The following is a 6699-nucleotide window of genomic DNA, read 5'->3' on the forward strand; positions in this document are numbered from 1 at the left end:
CGTCGTATAATAATGATTCCTCACCCAAACCCGTTATTTTTTGCATAGGGGACCCCTTGGGCACTATGCAAAAGATAGCGGGTGGCAACACACTGTCCCACGCATCCGAGATTCGATAATGGTGAAACATTGCAAGTGAACGGGTATCCGCGGCAACATGTGCCCACTCAAAAAGCTTCACCTGCATTGGATGTTGCATGATCATGATGCCCAACCCAAACTTGTTATTTTTTGCATAGGCATCATGATGATGCAACATCCAATGTAGGTGAAACTATGTGAATGGAGGGGTATTAGGCCCATGGACCCACACTCACAAAGTTTCACCTTCATCGAAAACCGTATGATAATGATGTCGCACCCAAATTGGTTATGTTTTGCATAGGGGACCCCTTGGACACTGCGAAATATAGTGGGTGGCAACAAACCGTCCCACCCATCCGGTTTTCGATGGTGTGGTGAAACTCTGCAACTAGGGGGGTAGATGCCCTATGGATCCACTTGCAAAGCTTCAGCTGCATTGGACACCATATGATATTGATGCCCCACACAAACCCGCTATTTTTTGCATAAGGGACCTCTTGGGCACTATGCAAAAAAAATAGCGTGGGTGGTAATACATCATCCCACCCACCATCAAGGATTCGATGGAGGTGAAACTTTACGAGTGAAGGTGAAACTCCCCATGGACCCACTCACAATGTTCCACCCGTATATCGGATGCCGTATGATAATGATGCACCACCCAAACCCGCTATTTCTTGCATAGGGACCCCTTGGGCACTATGCAAAAAATAGCGGGTGACAACACATCGTCCCACCCATCCAGCATCTAATGGTGGTGAAAATTTACGAAAAGGGTAGTAGCTTCATGGACCCACTTGCGAAGTTCTATCTGCATCGGACGGCGTATAATGATGATGCACCACCCAAACTCGCAATTTTTTGCATAGGGGACCTCTGGGCAACTATGCAAAAACAAACCGTCCCGCCCATCCGACATCTGATGGTCATGAAACTTTGCGGGTGGAGGGGTAGCGGCCCCATGGACCCACTCCCAAAGTTTCACTTGCATTAGACGTCGTATTATAATGATGCCCCACCCAAACCTACTATTTTTTTCATAGGCGACCCCTCCTTTGGCATTATGCAAAAAATAGTGGATGGAAACACATCGTCCCACCCATCACGCAGATGGTGGTGAAACTTTATGTGTGGAAGGGTGTCAGCCCCATGGACCCACTTGCAAAGTTTTACTTGCATGATAATGATGCCCCACCCAAACCTACAATGTTTTGTGAAGGGGACCCCTTGGGCACTATGCAAAAAATAGCAAGTGTGGCAACACACCGTCCCGCCCATCCAGCGTCCGATGGTGGTGAAACTTTGCATGTGAAGGGGTAGTATCCCCATGGACCAACTCTAAAATTTTCTTCCACATTGGAAATCGTACAATAAAGATGCCCGACCCCAATCCACTAATGTTTTCATAGAGGAGACCCCTTGTGCACTATGCAAAAAATAGCAGGTGGCAACACACCGTCCTGCCCATCCGATGTCCAATGGGAGCTGAAACTTCTCGAGTGGAGCAGTAGCAAACCCATGGACCCACTTGCAAATTTTCACTTACATCAGGCGCCATATGATAATGATGACCCACCCAAACCCACTATGCAAAAAATAGCAGGTGGCAACTCACCGTCCCACCCATCCAGCATCCGATGGTTGTGAAACTTTGGGGGGGAGGCGTAGCAGGCCCATGGAACCACTCGCAAAAAGGGCTCCATATGATAATGATGTCCCACCCACACTCGTTATTTTTTGTATAGGTCCCTCTTGGGCACTATGCAAAAAATAGTGAGTGGCAACACACCGTCCCACCCATCCGGCGTCCAATGGTGGTGAGACTTTGTTAGTGGATGGGTAGCAGCCCCATGGAACTACTTGCAAAGTTTCACTAGCATAGGATGCCCTATAATAATGATGCACCACCCAAACCTGAGGGGACCCCTTGGGCATCATGCAAAAAATAGCTGATGGCAACACACCAAAAAATAGCTGATGGCAACACACCATCTAACCCATCTAGCATCAGATGGTGGTGAAACTTTGCAAGTGGAGAGGTAGGAGCCCCATTGACCCACTTGCAAAGTTTTACCCACATCCAACATCGTATGATGATAATGTCCCACCTAAAACCGTTATTTTTTGCATAGGGGACCCCTTGAGCACTATGCAAAAAATAGTGGATGGCAACACACTGTCCTGTTGAAATGTCAAGCTCGTATACAGCTGGAGGATAGCACATGGGTGCTGACAAAGTGACAGTATGGTAGATGGATATCGTGTGGTGTGTTTATGACCGCGTCTAGCTAGTCATGTGTGGTTTGTGGACATTACATTAGGTTTACTTTGTAGTGTGGACACAACACTATGTTGCGTTCTTTTTTGTGTGTGTGAGAGATATGATGACTATGGCTTCTCTCCTTGTTTATGATTGATGAATATGGATTAGGGTTTGCTTCTCTTCGTGTGTGCTCCCTCCTTCTTCTATTTTTTATCATGGTATCAGAGCCTAGAGCTCATTAGTTGTGTTGTGAGAGTGAGTGAGAGAAGAGGGAAGAAGAAGAAGAAGCTGTGAAGATTTCCATTAAAGCTGTGGAGCAAAAGAAAGCTGTGGAGCTCACCTCGGTTACAGATCTGAAGCTTGGCCTAACGGGTAAGAGTAGAAAAACTCCCTTGAGCGGATTGCAGGTGCCAAAGAGCAGGTTCAATGAAGATTGAAGTGCATAAAGCAAGTGAAAATTTTTGGTTTTTCTCTAAGCTTTCATGGAAAGCTTGAAGTGAATATACTCCTGGCAAATGTATACACAAAGGCACGTGTATTTGAGCTTGCACATGTATTAGCAAAGTGGGCACAAGCAACATACAGAATCTTGAAGCAGATTGATGCATACAGATTTGAGCAAAATCAAGTGGAAGTGAATTTATGCAAAATTTTCTGGTTTTTCACAAAAGTAGAAAACATACCCCCCGTGGAGGATTGATTGCAGGAGTTAGAGCAAGAATTGAGCCAAACCCTTCAAGCACAAGGTAGATTAGGTCATTGCTAAGAACCCTATCAACTCAAATGTGAAATGCCCCTCTCCTATAGCCCTCTGGAACAGGCGGCGTTTTTCTGAGCAGAATTCTGGATAGGTTTCATCAAATATCATGCCATTCACTCATTTCTACACCATTTGATTCCATTCAAAGCTTGGGGAGTTGAGCAAAGGCATTGCTAAGGCATTGTGAAGCTTGGTTGCAGCTCATTTGATGTACTTGGAGCTCATTAAAGTCAATTATCAGAGAGATTTGCAGGTTTGCAGAAGTTCTGTCCAGAAATAGAGCATCACTAATCAAGGCATTAATCCTTGTCTATATCAAACTGGACAAATTCCTTTGGTACAAGCAAAGTCCCAAGAGTTTCTAAGCTATTGGTTCAAGAACTTTTGGATTTGGATCAGAATTGAAGGAGATAGAGCATTTTTAGTGAGAGGTGGTACTTGACATTTGCAGAAAACAGCATTCCAGAGAGTTGCAAAACTTGGTGGTTCTCACTCAACTTGAAGAATTTGATCAAACCCTTCTAGGATATGTTGGAGCAATGTGTTATGAAGCCAATGAATAAAAATCAAATTTGAACAAGATTTGAAGGGATTAGAGCAAGATCTTTGACTGGTTCTCTGGCGAGAAAAAAAACCAAATTTTTTTTGTGAAGAAGTATCATTTGTTTTCAACCTTGATCGAGTATACATTGTTGATGAAGCATTGTGGGGTCTAAAAGCACATATATTGCAATCATTTTATGTGATTTGGAGAGATTTGGAGCATTATAGGTACTTCATACATTGTGTTCAAAGGGGTGCATCTACTACTTTGCAAACATGGGAGATGGTCCGGTACAAATTGTTGGAGAGAAGCTTGACAGAACTAACTTTCAAGTGTGGAAGTTTCGAATGAAGAGTTTTTGAAAGGCAAAGGTTTATGGAGTCTCGTGTCGGATGAAGACCCAAAGCCATTTCTACCTCCTCAACCAAATAATGCTCAGTTGGTGGCTCACAAGCAATGGGTAGAGCGGTCTTCGAAAGTGTTGCATTACTTTTCAATATGTGTAATAGATGCCTTGCTTATTCACATCCAAGATGTAAATACACCGAAAGAAGCATGGGATATATTGTGCCGAATGTATGAGACAGACACTGGTGCAAGGAAGATACAACTAATGCAACAGATTCACAGTGTAACACGAAGGAATAGGAGTATACATGAATATGTTCAAGAAATTAAGGGCTATGCAGATTCACTATCATCAATTCATGCCCCAATGGATGATGATGATTTGGTTGCTCTCACATTGCGTGGTTTAGGCCGGGAGTACAAATCTTTTGATACTTCCATCTCAGTAAGGTTGGGAGGAATGCCAGACTTTAATGAGCTTGTGTCATTGCTCATTGTGGAAGAATTAAAGCTTGGACTTGGTGGTATGAATATTACAGGTGGTGCATCCTCATCCAGTAATGATGAGCATGCAAGGAATCAGGGTTTTTACTCATCTAGAGGCTCTCGAGGAAGGGGGAGATTTGCCCCTCGAGGCCGTGGAGGACGTGGTTGGAATGACAGGTCTATTCAACCACAATCAAATCAAAATTTTCAGAATTCACAGTCATCATTTGGACCACGTGGAGGTCGTGGATTTCAATCCCATAGGGGGAGAGTTGGAACAGGTGCTCGTGGTAGAGGACGATGGCAAGGTCCTCAACAAAATTTGAATGGGATTGAATGTCACTATTGTGGCAAACTTGGACATATGGCAAAAGATTGTTACAAAAAGCAGAATGATGTCAGGAATGGAAGACCACAACATGGAAATTATGCATCTACTAGTAACAATGATGGGAGTTCAAATCATCTTTTTGCAATGAAGCACATTATGGGGACAATGTATTCTCAGTATGCTGGAGATGAGTCATGGTATATGGATTCGGGTGCCTCAAACCACATGACATGTCATGGTGAGTGGTTTGAGAAGATGCAACCATTGGGTACAAATGGTTATGTGGTCACAGGAGATGATACTCAGCATCTTATAACACATGTTGGCAGTGTGCCTTTAAGGATGCATGATGGAAATGTGAAGAATATGTCAGAAGTGCTATATGTACCATCCATTACAAAGAATTTGGCATCAGCAGGCCAAATGGTTGAGGAGGGACTACAAGTAAGATTCAATGAGAATGGTTGTTTTGTGGAAGACTTTAAGCATGGCTGTAGATTGATTGCCAAGGGCAAGAAGGAAGGAAGGTTGTTCAAATTGGATGCAGGCATACCAGAGTTGAACTCAGCCATGTTTTCTAAAAGCAATGGGATTGTGCAAGACATTGATATCTGGCACAAAAGGATTGGACATGTGAACATACAGAGATTGAAGAATATGCAGGTGAAAGGCATTGTTGGAGGACTACCAAGGTTCAAGTATGATGGTAGTCATCATGTATGTGAAGCATGTTAGTTTGGAAAACAAGCTAGATTGCCATTCCCTAAAGAGGGAAACATGAGTAGGAGACCATTGGAGATTATACATAGTGATATTTGGGGGCCTGCTCAAACCCCAACTATCAATGGGAACAGATATTATATTACTTTCATTGATGACTACACCAGGCTCATTTGGGTGTACTTTCTCAAGGAGAAAAGTGAAGCACTTGGGAAGTTCATGGAGTTTAAAACTTATGTGGAAAAGCAATATGGTCATTGGGTCAAATGCTTGAGGACAGATGGAGGTGGTGAATATGTGTCTCATGCATTTGATGACTATTTGAGGAAGCATGGCATACGTAGACAGCTTACTTGCAGGTATACTCCTCAGCAGAATGGTTTCACCTACTTCAAACGATGCATGATAATGATTCCCAACCCAAACCCATTATTTTTTTGCATAGGGGACCCCTTGGGCACTGCAAAAAATAGTGGGTGGCAACCCACTGTCCCACCCATATGGTGTCTAATAGTGATGAAACTATGTAAATAGAGGGGTAGCAGCCCCATGGACCCACTCACAAAGTTTCACCTTCATCGGACACCGTATGATAATGATGTCCCACCCAAATCGGTTATGTTTTGCATAGGGGAACCCTTGGCCACTATGAAAAAAATAGCAGGTGGCAACACACCGTCCCACCCATCCGGTTTTCAATGGTGGTGAAACGATGAAATTAGGGAGGTAGAAGGCCTATGGACCCGATTGCAAGGCTTCAACCGCATCGCGGATGCCATATGAAAATGATGCCCCACCCAAACCTGCTATTTTTTGCATATGGGACCCCTTGGGCACTATGCAAAAAAATAGCGTGGGTGGTAATACACCGTCCCACCCATCTACAATCCGATGGAGGTGAAACTTTGCAGAGTAAACAGGAAGTCTTCCCATGGACCCACTTGCAATGTTTCACCCGCATCGAATGTCGTATGATAATGATGCCCCACCTAAAACCACTATTTTTTGCATAGGGGACCCCTTGGGCACTATGCAAAAAGTAGTGGGTGGCAACACATCGTCCCACCCATCCAGAGCTGATGGTGGTGAAACTTTACAAGTGGAAAGTTAGTAGCTTCATGGACCCACTTTTGCAAAGTTCTACCCTCAATTGGACACCGCAT

Source organism: Cibotium barometz, chromosome 48, assembly GCF_041138505.1.
Source record: "Cibotium barometz isolate CiBa-2024 chromosome 48, ASM4113850v1, whole genome shotgun sequence".
Classification (NCBI taxonomy): domain Eukaryota; kingdom Viridiplantae; phylum Streptophyta; class Polypodiopsida; order Cyatheales; family Cibotiaceae; genus Cibotium; species Cibotium barometz.